General features: G+C 61.0%; 1 protein-coding gene across 8 annotated transcripts in view; it reads right to left on the reverse strand.

Annotated features, from left to right (window-relative positions):
- The window catches only part of SLC29A1 (solute carrier family 29 member 1 (Augustine blood group)), a 22,669-nt gene extending 6,651 nt beyond the window's left edge, over window positions 1–16,018 (reverse strand). Inside the window, exons 1-2 of one of the 8 annotated variants that reach the window (XM_085543204.1) lie at window positions 9,937–9,996; window positions 4,974–5,101 (exon numbers count right to left, since the gene is read on the reverse strand). The gene's annotated coding sequence lies outside the window, so the exon portion shown is untranslated. Of the gene's footprint in view, window positions 1–597; window positions 816–3,961; window positions 4,216–4,564; window positions 4,646–4,973; window positions 5,102–9,936; window positions 9,997–10,243; window positions 10,407–15,536; window positions 15,676–15,879 lie in introns of those variants that run through there. The other 7 variants (XM_015857718.2, XM_015857719.3, XM_085543207.1 and 4 more) reach the window with 7 other exon arrangements.
- Window positions 16,019–16,339: the final 321 nt, after the last annotated feature.

Genomic DNA, 16,339 nt, shown 5'->3' on the forward strand with positions numbered 1-16,339 from the left:
GGGAGACCTGTGGCTCAGAGCCTTTAGCTGAGGGGTTGTGACACAGAGCTTTACGCCGCTGCTCAGGGGATGCCAAGCCTGTCCTGCCAAAGGGAAACCTGCCCCCGTGACATGCCCGTGCTGCTGCACTCCAGCCACCTGCCACTCCACTGCAGGCTCTGAAGGGATTTGTGAGCCTGTGGCTCTGCCCTCAATCCTCAGGCTGTGAGCGAAGCATATACGCAATGGGCTGTGTCCTTCCCCCCTGCCCTCCCCATGTCCTTGGGGGGTACGGAGGAACAAAGGACACGTTTTATCCAGTGGTCTCTCAGGCCAGAACCACACAAACCCTTCTTTTCCACCGACTCCTTCCCTGGGGCTCTAGCAGCCCTTCCTAGGAAAGCCAAGGGCACCCCGGGCACTGCTCTCCCCCTCTCAGCACCCCCCTGCTCTAGGCCTGCTCCCTGCTGCCACTCAGCACTGCTTTCCCCATAGGTGGCCACCCTACAGACACAGCCCTGGGGCCCCTGAGCCAGACCCCATCCGTTGGCCCCCTCCCTACCCCTCAGGCATATCAGAATCAGCCCCCCCACACACACACAGAAGCCACAGGCCTGCCTTGTCGTTTTCCCTTCAGGATGGCGCAGCGTGGGGCATTCATCCACTTCTCCCAGCAATTGCAGCAGGGCTCCACGTGCTCAACCCCCCGTGTCCTGCCGGCCGTGCCCCCCCCCAGCTGCCTGCTCGGCCTCCCTCCTCTCCTGTGCGGCTGTGGGCTGCAGCATCCCTGCCTGCCAGCAGCTGCCTGCCTGCCAGGTAGTGCGGCCGTGGGGGCCGGCAGAAAGCAGCATGCTGGGATCTGTAGTTCAAGCAAGGCTCAGCCCACATTAAAGGCAACGGAGGAGCCACTGTGCTTCCAGCCACGGCTCACGTCCTTCACATCAACCGCCTTGCTGAGGAAGGTGGTGAGGGGTAGTGCAGTCCTGCAGGCTGTGCGTGGCAGCAGAGCCTGCCTGCAGCCCCAGTAGCCCGATGCAGCACGGCTCCCTGTCTTCCCATGTAGGGTAAGACAGCTCCCTTTTGCCCTCGTGAGCTACCGATGCTTACAGAGAAAATGCAGCAAAATCCCCTCCTGAAAATCCCCTCCTGGCCGCCTGCCAGCGTCCCTGCAGGCAGGAGGCAGCTCGCTCCCTGGCACTGGATTAGTAGGGGGGGCTGCGAGCATGGCTGTCATCCCCAAAGGAAGAAATACAAGGGTCACTTGTCCCTGAGAAACAGGTGGGGAGCCCCAGTGCACCCTGCGGCCTTCAGCAGGCTGCCCCTCACCCACACGAGGCCCCAGCCCTACTCCCAGAGCAGCTCTCAGCTTCCCTGGGGTCACAGTGATGTCCAGAGCCACGTGCCCTTGGCAGCATCTGCAGAGGAGGAGGCAGAGGAGAGGTGTCAGGTACCACAGCAGGCAGGCAGCCAGCAGCATGCATCCTGTGACAGTGCTGGAGCAGCAGGCAGGGGCCACAGGGACAGAACTAGGGTTTAAGGAGTGCTTCCCTGGTGCTGCCTTCCCCACTGCCTCCTGCTTCCGTCCTGCATCAGCAGCCCAGCCTCCTTGGCGGCAATGCCCGGCCGCAGCCTCCTGCCAGCTTTGTTTGTTTTCTGTCTCACTTTGCTAAGTGCCTTCTAATTTTTTTCCACAAAGAGACAATCCCTGCCAAGGGGCACGCGGGTCAGCGCTCATTACGGCAGGAAACACGTCCAGCTGCCAGCTCTTACAAACAACACTACAGTAAACATAAAAGGTCAAACAAACCAACACAAGCAACAGGTGGCAATGGTGCTCCAACCAGGTGAGAGCGGCTCTACGATCACAAACCCAGAGCAACCCTATGATAACAGACTAAGGATGGCGCTCAGTGCATCCCCAGCCCCTCCAAGGACCTCAGCCATCCGCCCTGCCCCGAGGGCATGGGAAAGGAGGAGCAGTTCAGGGCCTCCCCATGTGGACATCCGTTCACTCCCAGCACGGAGCAGTTCATCCCATCTCCTTGGAAGCGAGGTGTGAGCGGAAGGAGCAAGATAAAGAGTAGGAACTGCCAAGCAAACAGCAGCTGTCCCCTTTGACCACGTTCAAACAATGGAGGGCCTGACTGTAATTGCCCGTTTACTCAGCACAAAGGCACATGCTGGGTGACACCTACTGTTGGGCCAATGCCTGAGAACCCACGGCGGACAGACACGGTGCAAAACGCCCAACCTCTGCAGAAAAACTGGCACTGCAGGACAGCCACACCTGCAGGCAGCGGTTTGTCACACAGCTCTGGAGATTTCCCTTCTCACGCATTGCCCTTCCACAGCAAAGCAGTTCCATGGTGGTGGTAGGGATGCGACGCGTCTCCTCCAGCTTGTTAAAGCAAAGTCCTTCCTGCCACTTTTGCCATCCCTGGCAAAGGGGCTACAGGCAGGCGAGCTGCTGCTCGAGCCAGATGCCTCCCCAGCCTTACAGCCCATTCTGGGGCCAGCAGGGTTTACCTGCAGGCAGGGAGCAAGCCTGACACACATGCTCAAGTCGCATGAAACCCTGGTGGCTGGGACTCAGCTTTGAGATTCCACTTCCAGACAGATCCCCTCATACACCCATAATGAATGCCTGCTTTCTAACACACCAACTTGAGCCTTTGAGAGTTTCCTCATCGACCAATTAATGGTAACACCCAGGCTCCCCTACCTTGCTCTGGCCGTGCCAGTCTGGTCTCTTTATTTGTAGTCACCATCCCACACGCCTCCACCCCCGGCCGTGAGCACGCCTGCTGCCTTTCCCAACAGGCAGAGCTGCATGGCTGCATGTCTCAATGAGGCACCAGGACCAACTCAAGGTGGGGGCCATACCCTGCAGCAAACCAGAGCCCAATGGAGGGCTAAAGTCAGTGCTGACTATGTATGAGTGTGGCACAGGCACATGGATAACAACCCCCTGACTGCTCTCCATCTCCCAGCAGTTCCGCTCCTCAGCATGTTCTATGTTTTATAACCCACAGAAGGTTTCACTTCATGAGATTTTCTACTTCCTTTGCAATCTGGGAGCCCTATGGACAAAAAATCCCCCATGGCACAGCACCGCTACAGGCAGCTCGCTAGCTCCTGCTCTTCATTCAGATTGGACACGCATCGGACCCCTTTTCCATGCCAGCCATGACTCTCCAGGCGCGGATCCCAGCCACCCTACATCATGTTTTCCAAACAGAGAAATTCTAGCTCACTTAGTCATAGGGAAACAGCTCTGCGCCTTTGATCCTCCTTGCTGTTTTTCTCCAAATCTTTCCCCACGCTCCCAGACCCTTTTGGAGATGGTGGGGCTGCAATAGGAGCAGTGGACTGGGGCGATGGCACAAGGCTCTCCTGCTTTGTTTCTGCTTCGTCACTCACAAGGAGGGACAGAGGCTCCTTTTCAGGGAGTCGATGAGTTTTTCTGACCCTGGCTGCCCACAGAGCTATCTGAAATAACACCAGGTCTTGCTGCAAGTGGCCAGCTCAGGGCATAATCCTGTCTGCAGATTTGGGACGATTGCTTTCCCTCTCCTATCATTCGATATTTATCTAAACTGAATTTCATCCTCCTGCTGTCGTAACGCTTCTCTGTGCTCTCTGTAGCTGGCATTTGTCCCCATGAACCTGAGTAATTCGATAGCATCAGGCAAACTCTGTCAGCTCATTGCTCATTCCCTTTTCCAGGTCACTCATGACTGCTGAAAAAGCATGGGACTAAACGCAGCAATCTCCTTCCACCGCAGAAACTGACCACTTACTCCTACGCCCTGCTTCCTGTTTTTCACCAGCGTTCAAGCCATGCGAAGACCTTCCCTCCCTAAAACCTGGGCCAAAAGACCTGAACGCATTTTGCAAAGCCATGTGCCCAGGAGCTTGCTGAGCTGCTGCGGGCAGGCAACACAAACAGCACCACCAGCTTGTTTTTCCCTGAAGTTCTTACCAGCTTTTCTTAGAAACCAGCGTCACGTTCTCCCCCTCCTGTTCCCCTTTGCATCACAAGGCAGAAAGTACTTCTGCAGCCCCACCAAGGGCCGTGCATGGTGCGCAATGGTTACCCCTCAGCACCTCCCAGAGAAGCATCCCAGATCCAGACACCATGTCGGCCAGGAGCTCGCTTCACCCTGCCCCCTCCGCCTGCAGGGAGAAGGGAAGGCTGCTCTCCCTGTGCCTGCAGCCTGGGATCCCCACAGCCTCCCCACCAAGCAGGAGGTATGTTGGATGTCCCTGCTGCCAGCACACAGGGCCGTTATCTCTGCTGCCGGGTGCCACATGGAGATGGGGGGGCATCCAGCCCTGCAGTATGTTTTGAGCCACACGCAGCAACTGGCTGCAGTCCCTTATCAGGGCTGCCCAAGGAGCCCCAAGCTCCAAGTCCCAGGGGCCTCTGGCAGGTACAGCCACTCAGGCACGTGCGTAAACCAAGCCGGAAAGGAGGGCTCTTCTCACACCCTCCATTTATGTGTTTAATTTGACAGGCAAAGCACGCTCTGTCCTCAGCGTGGCAATTACACCCCTGTGACATGCCTGGCGTCAGGTCACTCACCTGGCATCAGCAGCACCTCGGTGACAGCATGCATGTTCACTGCTGCCCATAAATTCCTCCTCCCGGCAGCAGCTCCCCATGACCACAGAGTCCCCACCTCCCTGCTCTGGATGCCAAGCGCATTTCCAGCCCCGCCACAGAGCTGGCTGAATGCAGAGAGCGGCATGAGGCAAACAGGAGGAAGGAGGTCCCAGCGGCGCAGCCCTGCTGGAGAGCACACACCTGACCCTTTAGCACACCCCAATGCCTGCTCATCAGCCACTGAACCCCTCTAGCAGCCAAGCAACCCCACAACAGTGATGGGTGCTGCTGCTTATCATTCCAGCAAGAGCAGCTCCCCAAAGCCGGGTCAGCAACTGTCCCCCCATAGGCCAGGGTGGGAGCTTTAATGCCACAATAAGACACTTACCAGGAAGGCAGGGTGGGCCTTGCCCGTGGATTCTGCTAGTTCCAGGGCTCTGGTAAAGCCCCGCAGAGCTCTGAGAAGGCGTTGGCTCCAAGGGCAGCGCTTTGGAGATGGGAGTGGAGATAGAGGGCCTGGGGGGGAAGGAGTTGGAAGGCACCACGTCATTTCTGCGCAGGGAGAGGGAGCTCCCAGATAGAGCCGATGTCAGAGAGGCAGAGATAAGCCGCTCTCAGGAGAACATCTGCATGCAGGAACTGGTAGGTCCCTTCCAGACAGCACCCCCGCACATCAGGATGGGGCCAAGGCCTTGAAGGCTTTCTGCAGCTCTGCTCAGGGGGGGGACACAGAGAAGGCAGAGGCATAAAGCAGCACTGGTTTCTCAACGCCTTCCCTGGGGCACACTAGCGAGACAAGGGCTGGCACCAGCATCTCCCAGTGGAGAAGGCCACTCACTCCCCAACACGGCTCCACTGTGCCTTGTGGAAGGCTTGGGAAGAGGTCGTGGTTTTCCAGGGTTGGGTCAGAAAAATGAGATGAATAAAGCCCTTTTCTCCCCAGGGTGGAGAAAGGAATTTGCTCAGGGCTCCATTCAATGTATCTGCGGAAACCAGCACAGAAAGAGCATAGGCTATGGAGAACCATCTCTGGGGTTCCCAGGCAGCCCTCAGTTCTCAGAGAGGTTGCATGGGTGGGGAGGGAAGGGGAAATGGAGGCAAGGGCCCCACAGAGCTCCTGCCACACAACCACAGCATTAGGAAGAAGAGCTGGTGCAGTGGGCACATTGTCCCACATCATCTCCTGTCTCTTCTGCAGCCAACAACCCCATGGGCTCAGAGGGAATACTGGGGCAAAGGGGCCATCCCAGGGTCATGGCAGGAAAAGGCACAATGGGAGGAAGCTGGGTTTCCGCTCCCCAATCAAGAAAACCCAGTGGGACCCCTGGGGAGAAGGGCAGGACACCGTTAATGTAAAAATCAGCTGGGAGCAGAAGGTGCAGCCCCCAGGTAGGAGTGGGTCCTCCTTGCTGTGCTCAGTGCAGCAGTGACACAGACCATGACCACCAGGGCAGCCACCAAGGAGGGCAGAGCTGCCCTGGGTGCACCACTGTACAGCTACCTCCCTGTGGGTCATGCTTGGACCTGCTCCATGGGCATCCCTGGAGCAAAGGGGAGAGCCAGGGGAGGAAGCATGTGGCAACAGGGGGTGAGGCAAACACCTGTGGCCAGACAGGTCTGGAGATAAGGGCGAAGGCCAGGCACTAAACCCAGACAGGCTGGGTCAGGAGAGAGCCCCAGGGCTGGGGAATGAGGAGGGTGAGGTGAGCTCCTCCACACAGCTCCTCCTGGGGCTGGAGGGCTACGTCCACCAGCAAGACCACAAGCAGGGCTCAGGAGGCGGCCTGGCCTTGGGCAGCCTGCAGAGTGCTGGGACGGGAAGGAGATAGGCTCCCTTCCTTGCTGCAGGACAGAAATACACGTACTATTTTGGGTGCCCTGGAGCCAGCTCCAGGACACGTGCCCTGGCTGACCGCTGCGTTCAGCATCCGATGCCTGCAGCCCTGCTGGAAATGGGATGCCAGGCAGGAAAGCAGGTTTGGGCAGCCGCTGCGGCCCACGCAATGCTGCTGCCAGCTACCAGGGATTGGCTCAACTTCATAGGGCCTTGCACACCCTGAGCCATCCTCAGCTGCTCACTGCGGCCATTTTGTGATGGACGGGGACACGGCGGTGACACAGCCATCTTCATGAGAGCGAGGGCAATGTGCAGCCAGAGCATCGCTGGCTCAAGGCGGACACATCCTCTGGAGGAAATAAGTCAGAGAATTAACCTCCCACTCGGTTGTGGGACAGGAAAGCCTTTCATGCCAGTGGGGCAGGGCAGGATGGCAGGCAGCTCCCTCCCACCTCTGCCCAAATCCCAGAAAAGCAGCACCTCGGGCTCTCTCCCACGAGCAGCAGGAATAAACACGGCCACAAGACAGGGACGGGCAGGGCACAGCCCCTCTGGTTGCCACCACATCCCTGCAGGCAGCCACCACCCAGTACACCGCAGCCTGGCTGCACCACGAGCATCCTCGGGGGCACCATGCCCAGCCTGTGGCCAGCCCTGATGTTGCTCATGCAGGAACATTGCTTAGAGAGAAATACATTACCGCAGACAGAATGTTATGTCTGGTGCTGGCTCACAGGGCTGTGCCCGCCTCTGAGCCTCCCTGGTGCTAATGTGGGGAGCAGGAGAGGGAGGGTGAGGGCAGCTGTGAGACCCACTGCTGGGAAGGCCTGTGAGTGTGTATGAAGGTGGGAAGGAGCTGCATGGGAGGGTGGGTTGCTTCCTAACAGCTCAGCTGAGCTGCAGCTGGAGCACAGCCTCCCACAGCTGTGGGTAACGCTGCCCTTCTCGGAAGAATGGCGCAAGGAACCAACCAACGCAACATCTACAAGCACTGCACAACACCTGCAGGGCCCAACTGTCTCAGACTGCACAGCCCTCGGCACAGCGCAGCTCTGCACTCCCACAGCCCTGAGTTCCTAGCTGCAATCATCACCCGTTCCCCCCCAGAAACCCTCAGGCCAAGCTGCCCATCCCCAAAGCCCTCACTGCATTCATGCAATAGCAGAAGTTGTTTGCAGGGTACTGCAGCCCTGCCACACTGAGCGCTGTGTACCAGCTCCACCTCAGCCTACCTGCACCCACTGCCCCGCTCCTCGCCACGTGCCTCCCCTCGAGGTTCCAGGGGCAGCTTGCTGAGTGCATTTCCAGCTGTTGATGCCAGCACTGGAAACTTCACAGCAAGGCGCTTTCCCATCAGGCAAGTCTTAAAGGAAATGAACTACAACAAATCCCAGCGGCGGCACTGATGGAAAGGCAAAACTGCAGCAATCAGCCCGGCTTCCTGCTGGCTGCTTCGCCGTGACCCAGCGGGCAGTGAGATTGCCTGCTCAGCATTGAGCTAGCGGCTGCTCCCTGCCCTGCACAGCAGCAGCAGGGACAGCAACAGGCTGATACAGATGTCAGTGGGCACAGCTCGGTGCTGGGAGCGCTCAGGAAGATGTGCAGAGGTCGGTGGAGTTTGCACTTTGGGGTCAGATTGAATTAGCAACAAAAGCAAGCAAACACTGCTCTGCTGACAGTAAGAGCGGTTCCCCTAACAGTTCCCAAGGCCTCGGCTTTTATGCTGGATTAGAAATAACCGAGGTGACCATTCACCCCAGCAAAGCACCAGAGGGTGCTTGCCAGCCTCCCGTTGCCCTCTCACTGCATGGCCACTGTGAGCCCTGTCCCAGCCCAGGAACCCAGCAGAAGAGGGCAGTAAGGTTTGCAGCCATGGGTAAGCAGGTGCCCTGTGCTCAGCACCCTGGTTTCCTCCCAGCCCACAGGAAGGTCACAGAAGGGCAGAAACAAAACCTGTGGCTTAGCTTCAAAGAGGAGGAGGCCCATTAACAACATCTCACCCTGAGATAATGAGAGCGGGGATGCCACCATGGGGAAATGATGCCAGCGGTTAATCATGCAGTGCAGGGAGGAACAACGGCTGAAGGATGGAAGTGTCCTTCTACCCCACGAGCCAGGTCCATTTGCTGGGCCAGGATGCAGTAAGGTTTGTTCTCATCTCCCTCCCTCCTCGCTCTGGGTGCCCATCACAGCCCTCCAGCGTTATCTCAGTGAGCTGAGAGCAAGCCAACCTGGGAGCAAGAGGCAGCAGCGGTGCTCAGGAGAATGCAGATACAATGTGCGTGTTGCTGCTGTACCAGACTGCTCTCAGACAGCTGCACAACTGGAGAGAAAAGCACCCCGTGCCATCACAGCCTGGGTAAGCTCTGCAGACTGAAGCAGATCCAAAGGAGCACAAGGCAGGCCAGCAGCCTACAGGAGCTGAGAGCGGAAACTCTGCCGCCGGGCCGGGATGCTCCGCTGCAGAGGAGTGGGATTTCCCGTGGCGGCATCCACAGAAGTCCCCTCAATTGTGTCTAATCACCACAGGCAACTGCGGGGCACCCCAGCTGCTTCCTGCTTCACAGCAGCGAGGAAGCGCATCCAGCTGTGGCCAACAGCTGCACGAACCCCTCCTGCTGCCCCCAGCCCTGGGAATGCGCGGCGCTGAAGGATACAGGCTCGTTTGTGTGAGATCCCACAGCCTTCGGGCTCAGCCCCCGCCTCTTCCCACAGCACCGCAGCTCGGCAGCCCGTCTCCGAGACCGGGGAGTAGCCGCGGAGGTGGGAGGACAGGACAGCAGGGCAGGAGCACACGGGGCTCTCTGTGCTCCTGGACCAGCCGCGGTGAACACAGCCGGTTCGCTCAGGCACACGCACTCGCTGGCTCCTCCCGCTGCACTCAGCCAGCAGCGAGCATCGAGCATCGAGCATCTCCGCCGGCAGCACCTGGGCAACTCCGCTCGGGGCTGCCGGACCGGGAAGCAGCGTATGTGGGGGGGGAGGTGGAGGAGGAAGGATGTTAGCACGTGGAGCCCAGCGGCACGTGGCCCCGGACGCGGCTCCCGCAGCTCGGGGCTCCCCCCGACAGCCGTGCGGCCGGACGGGCTCGGCTCCGCAGCGCACCCGGGGCCCGGCCCGGCGGCGGAACGCGGGGCGCACCCACAGCACCCGCTGCGCGAACCGCGCTTTGCTCCGCGGAGAACCACGGAACTACGGCAGGGAACGCGGCGCGAACCTACGGCGCGAACCTACGGGTGGGCCGAAGTGCCGAGCATCCCTCGCGGCCGCTCTCCCCGTTCCCCCCCCTCCGCCTCTCAGGGCCGAGTCCCCGCCGCCCCGGCCCGCTGCAGCTCCCCGCCCGCTCGGAGCAGTCTCCTCCTCCCCGTTTTGCCGCCTTCCGCGCCGGGCGGGGGCCGGGCCGGGCGCCGCCGTCAGCGCCACGCGGTGCCCGCTCCGCCGGAGCTCCGTCGGCCCCGAGCGCGGACACGGGACGCGGTCAGCCCCGTCGTGCAGCCCGTCCCCCGGCACCCACCTGCAGCTGCAGCGCTCCGCTCGGTGCCGCCGTTCGGCCGAGCCGCTCCTCCGCGCCGCCCGGCCCTCCCCGTGGGCCCGCCCGCTGCCGGCCCTGCCCCTTCGCACCGCCCCCGGAGGCCCGCGGGACACCCCCCGGCTGGGGCCGACACGGCGAGCGGGGTGCGGCGGAGCCGTCGGGTTTTGCGCCGCCGGGCGGAGAGATGACGCCGAGCGGCTGCCCCGTGTCCGAAGCGGCGTCCGGCATCGGCTCCGGACCGCTTTACCCTACTTGCCCGCAGCCCATAGTAATCGATAGGTGTACGGACCTTCTTCGCCGTCGTTCGAAGCCTATCGTTTTGCTTAAGTGCCAAGGTACATCGTCACAGAGGGTACTTTGTACGAACACCTATCGACGTTACACGTCTCAGGTGCGGCGTTTCGGAGCACCGCCGCTCCCAGCGCTCCCATCTCCCGCCCCACCGCGCAGCCTCGGGCAGGGACCGCAGCTCGGGAGCTCGCTCCCAATGTTTGCTGCATTCACAAACAGCACGTTCCCTGCAGGCAGCCGTCGGCTCGGGTTAGAAATTAACATAGGAAATTAGCCGCCGCCGAGCGTTCCTGCGGATTCCCCACAAACTCTCGGCACGACGCATCTCCCCTCTGAACCGCAGCCAAACTCCGCGCTTTCATTTCAAACCAGCCCCGCAAAACACCCCCGTGTGAGCAGAAGTCCTCGCAGACAACAGGCAGCGGAGTCTCCCTCCGGAGGTGCCCGCACCCACCGCCCGGTGCCACACATCGGCCATCTGCCGCAGCTCTGTTCCTACACCACACCCCGAGCGGGATAACAGGGCAGGAGCTGCTGTGCACCGAGAGATCCCTATCAGACCAAATTAAATTTAAAAGCTCCCATCTGCAATTAAAGCTCCTGCGGCGACTCGCAGCCAATGACACGTCCCTGCCCGCGGCTGCCTTTCCCGGCCGGCTTTCCTCAGCAGCCCCGCTCAAGAAGGTGCTGCTCGGGGGCAGCTGCAGGCACAGTCCCACCCTCCTCTCCCTGCGCCCCCCACCAGCAAAGTCAAGGGAAAAACATGAGTGAGAGAAATGCATAGAGAAATGCATAGAAGGGGAAAATTGCATAGAATGCATAGAAGGGGAAAAAAGTGAAGCAGAAGCTGCAGTGGCACTGCTTTGGGATGCCCAGAGTCACCCCTCCAGCTCTGAGATCTGCTGCACTGCTGCCTATGGGGCTCTGTGGGATCTGGGGGGGCCTTCATGCCCGGCTCATGCTGGCAAAACAAGTGAACATCTAAGCATCAATAAGGCGTTATTTATAGACTCCTATCTGAGCTAAAAGCTATGGGAATCAATGCCCTGCAGCTGAGGGCTTCCAGGACCTGGTGGTGATAAAGTTCTCGGATGCTGTCAGGAGGAGATAGAATCACATTTTCTCTTAACCCGATTTTCCATTACATCTCTGCAGGAGGAGCAGTGGGTGCAGCTCACCCCAGGCCGCCAGCAGCAGCGTGCACAGCTCTTACCACCACCAACGTGATGGATCACATGTTGCCTAGTTCCCTGCTCTGCCCCTCACCACATTCCCAGGGCTTTGGCTCAGGGCTGCAGGAGAGCACCCATAACAGCCAGCCTTGGGCTCAGGGATGTCCCAGGACACAGCGCTGTCACCCGGCTTCTCATCTCAGAGGGAGGCTGCAGCCTCCAGGTGCGCAGACCCATCCGCAGCAGTGATGTGCCCCAACGTGTGGCCTTGGGGAAGAACAAGGGAGATGCCTCCTTCCATGAAGGGCTGTGCTGAACAAACCCGCTCGGACCAAAGCACACCCAGCTGCAGGGCTGCGCTGCCTTGCTCCATCCTGGCTGGGTGCGGTGCCTGTGCAGAGCGCTGCTCCCGAGCTACTCTGGCGTTGCCAAGCTCACACAATAACTCAGCTCCCAGGAGAAGCCAACAGCTGAGGAAAGCGTTCCTGCCCCAGGCCAGGCACAGCTGGTGCCTCACCCAGCAGCCAGTACCAGCACCACCTCAACTGCACCACATGGGAGCACAAAGCAATGCAGAGAGGGGTCAGGCTCACAGCACTCCCTTCTCCATGGAGCAGCGTGCTGCCAAAGCGCTGCTGCTGTTGGAGCAGAGGGAAGGCAGGCAGCAGAGCTTCTCCCTTAGAGAACATGGGATTACACCGGTGCTGCTCGTTTGGGGGAGTTTTCCTTCCCAAAGCTCAGCTGTGTACCACAAACAGACCAACACCGTCACCTGGAGCCCAGTTTGCATGCTGTGCCCACAACTGGTTTCCAACGGGAGAATAAACAGGAGAAGCGCTCCCCTTTGAGATGTGCCTGCTGCCAAGCATTGCACAAAGCTGCCTTTTTGTTTTTGGCTTGTAGCAACTCCCTCCTTCCACTGAAGTGACCAAATCCAAGCAGGGAGGCAAACAAACAAACAGCTGCTTTTGAAGGCGAGAGCGAAACGTGAGGTTTTTTCCAGGCTGTGGTAATGCATCACATGAGCTGGAGAAGTGTTCTTTGTGCCTCCTGGGTAAAATGTGTTTTAGAACCTGAGGAGCTGGTTACTATTTGTATGCACTCCACGTCCCAAGGAGCCTTTCCACTTGGCACCCACGCTGTGCGCTCCCCCAGAGCTGTGCAGGCACTCTGCAGCCATACGTTCCTTAACCCACCCCCTCCTCCTGCAGGATGCCATCTCCTTTCCCCTTCATTTGCCACAGACAAGAAGCTGAGGTAGTGCAAGGACACAGACTGTGGGTAGCAGGGAGTGGGGAGCTGCACACCATCCTGCACCCATCCCACATCCATGCTTCCATCCCAAATCCAGTGCCCAACACAGGGCCGTGCCACAGCCTCCCGGTGAGGACTGGATGACGGGCTGCTTTGGCTCTGGGCTGCCTGGCACAGCAGCTGTGGGCACAGAGCTTGTTGCAGAAGCGAGAGCAGCCCCAGCCACCTGTATTGCCTGCAGCCTGTTAGCAGGAGGCAGGGCCATCAAATGCAGCAGGCATGTCGGGGACACCTCCGGGCCCCCCGGGCACACATGGCTGGTTTGCTCTGCCCTCTGCTCAGCGGGGATGGGAGGAACCAGCTCCTATCCTGGGTCAGACCAGCTGGCAGCACTGCATGAGCTCGCAGCCAGCCGTGAGGCTGTACCCAGAGAGCAGAGAGGCAGCGGGATTAACAGGCAGAGCAGGAGCAGGGTGGAAGCAGATTAACGGCTATATCCGGTTCTGCACACGTGTGACAGGGCAGTAGAGCAGAGCGGCGAAGGGAGAAGGAGCGTGTTAATCGGTCACAAGGAGGAAAACCCCACAGGCGACTGGAAATCAGTTACACCACAACTGACCACAGCAGCCCTGGAGGTCCCCAGCCCACTGCTGAACTCAGTGCAGGCTGCCTTCACCAGTCCCTTAGGGACAGGGCACTCCTGTGGCTGCCTGGGATGCTCACCTGTGTGCCACGGTCCTGTCCTACACTGTGGACTCTGGCTGTGCTGTCAGCACTGGCAGGGGGCTGAGCTGTCTGTCCCACTGCATCTTCCCACCGCTGGACCTGTGGGATGTGCAGGCAGTGCTGCTGAAATGGGGCCGTGGGGGCCTTTCCACTCCAGCAAGCACAAACAAACCCCATTGTCTGCTGGCTCAGCAAGGGGCCTGGGCGCCTGTGGGGCTCCAGCCTCATCTGTCAGCCTGAGGGGAGGCCCAGGGTGCCCACAAGGCAGGGCAGCACTGCAGAAATGTGGCGATGCTCCCCATCAGTGCAGGCTGAGGGCACAAACCCTCTGCCAAAGCCATTGTCCAGGGTCTCCCTTGCTGCCGCCTCCTGGATGCAGCCCTTCCCTCAGCAGTTCCTCCATCTCCATTCCATTTCCACACCCCTGCTCCCCTCTACAGCTCTGCTGCCCCTTTGCTCCCTCTGACAAGCATTTACTGCCTAATGGCAGCTATTAAACAGAGCCACAGGGCAGCTGGTTACTGAGTGACAGGCCAGCAGTCACCACACTGCAGGAACGGCATTGTTTTCTTTTCCAATGCAGGCATCTTCCACCTGTGATGGGCTGGGGTGAGACCTTGGGAAATAGGGAACAACACACAGTGTGAGCTCCTGGTTACACAAGTTAACCCCCATGAGATGCTCCAAAGCATTGGGAAACCACAGCCCCGGGGCAGCAGAGCGCCCTGTCCCATGCGGCCATATCCCAAGTGTTCTTGGCAGCAGCGTGGCCATACAAACCCACAGTGGGTGGCCCATTGCTGTGGTGCCCAGCATCACATCCAACCCTTGGTGGCAGCGCCAACATGCCCTGAAGGAGCAGAGCTGCTCACCCACCATGGGGTTCTGGGGGGCAGCACCATGGGGATCACAGAGATGGCACCACAGGGACTGTGGCATGCAGTCACCTGCAGAGAAGCAGCTCTCGGGAGCTCTCGTAGCAGTGCCTGCCCCAGACTGAACCCAGGCTGCTGGCTGCTGGCTGCCGAGCAGGAATTCAGCTGTGTAAACGCCTGGCACGGCTGAGTGGATCCTGTTTGAAGAAGGAAGCCTGCCCTGTCATGCTTTCCCCTCCAGGCAGATCAGCGGTGGCTGAATGCTCCCAAACATCTCCTGGGGAGGTGTCCAGAGGGGCCCTTTCCCACAGCTCCAGCACACAGGCCATCCATTATTCCCCACACTGCCAGCAGAGCTCGCCTGCATTCCCAGGCCATAAGAAGGCCTCGGAGCCAACCAGCAGTGTGTTACAATGGGACATGAAAAGCAGTGTAAGCCATGGGCAGGCACAGGGCAAGCTGAGTGCCAAGGGAGGGGGGAAAGTCTACACTCCCAAACGCATATAAGAACGCATAGAGGAACGCGGCGCGGTGCTGCCGTCTGGTGGCCGCAGGCTCCAGCTCGGGGCCGGGAGCGGAGCGGCGGGGGCCGACTCGGCGCATCCGTCCTCGGCTGCTCGGGACTTGCGGGCGGTCTCCAGGGAAACAGGCTGCCCTTCCTACTAGAGTCCCAAACCCGGGCGATCCTTCTGACAGAACAGAAGGCGAGAGCGGCCCCCGCAACAGCACTGTCGGTTTGCCATGAAATCCTCCTTCCGAGGAGGAGCCGAGGGCACCGCCTGCCGCCTTTTCCAGTCCCTGCATCTCCAGGACCTCGCGTTTCGCTGCTGGTTTGCGGAGCCGCTGGGATGCGGCACCGGGGGCGATGGGATCCCCGCGGAAAGTCACGGCTCCCCCGAACGGCAGCTGCCCGCTGAGCCCTCGCACTCCGCCCTGCACGGGGTCGGGACACCGCGAGCTGCCGGCCCGCTGCCCCGGACATCGCACTCGGCACGGGGACAGCGCTCGGGGAGAACGGGAGAGGTGCCAGGGCTGCGGGAGGGCGCTGAGCGGTCAGCTCGCAAATGAAAGGGTCAGCGGTCGGGAGGACAAGGGGCAAAGGGAAGGGCTCCACGGTGCTCCCCGGGAGCGCACGGACACGCAGAACTGCCCCAGCGCAGCTCGAAGCACGCCGGGCCCCAGCACCCGTCGGGCAGCCCTTCACGCCGCAGCACCCCGACGCCTCGGTGCCACGGCACCCCGCCCCGGGGGCACGCGAGCTTACGTGGTCGTTCCGGGGCTGCAGGGCTGCGTCCCGCTGTTACCGGCCGACCCCGCGGTTATCGCCAGGTCCCGGCGCTGCCCCGCGCCAAGGACACGCGTTGCGGGCCGGCCCTCGGGTCGGCTGCGGCGTCCTTGCGGCAGCGGGGCCGCGGACCCGCCCGGCCCGGCTCGGGCCCGGAGCAGAGCGGCGCGGCGGGGCTCGCCGCGGGCCGGGAGCACCGTGACCTTGCGGCACAGCGCGGCTCCACGCGGGGTCTCACGGCCGGGTCCCTCCCCACTCCCCGGGGAACGCTGCGGGGCCGCCGCCCGCGCCCCTCCCCCCCGTCCCCCCGCCCCGGCGTTACCTCCGAGCTCAGGGATGATCCTCGTGCCGCGGCCCCCCCGCCGCTCTGTGCGCTCTGGCAGCGGGCAGCTCGGCGCGGCTCCCGGCGGCTCAGCAGGTGGAGGGTGGCTGCGAGCGGGCGCGGATTAGCGGGGGGAAGCGGCTTCTGCCATAGGAACGACGAGCGGCATTCGTCAGCGGGGCCCGGCGCCGGGGCGGGGGAGAGGGGAGAGCGGGCGGGGGGACGGCGCCCACTCCGCCATGTGCCGCGCGCCATGTGCCGCGGGGCCGGCTCTCCCCCTGCCAGCAGGTGCCACGGCCGGACCGGACCCGGCACATGGCGGCACTCGCTGCGGGCCGGCTGTGACACATGGACCGGGGGGGTAGGGGGGCTCCTCCGCCGGGACCCCCAGCAGCTCCGGACCGAGCCGGCACCTGGCGGGCTGCGCGCTGCGGCACCGCGCTGCATCGTGCCCAGTTCA

This window comes from Coturnix japonica, chromosome 3, assembly GCF_054131305.1.
Source record: "Coturnix japonica strain WE chromosome 3, WE-NBRP24, whole genome shotgun sequence".
In the NCBI taxonomy this organism is placed as follows: Eukaryota; Metazoa; Chordata; class Aves; order Galliformes; family Phasianidae; genus Coturnix; species Coturnix japonica.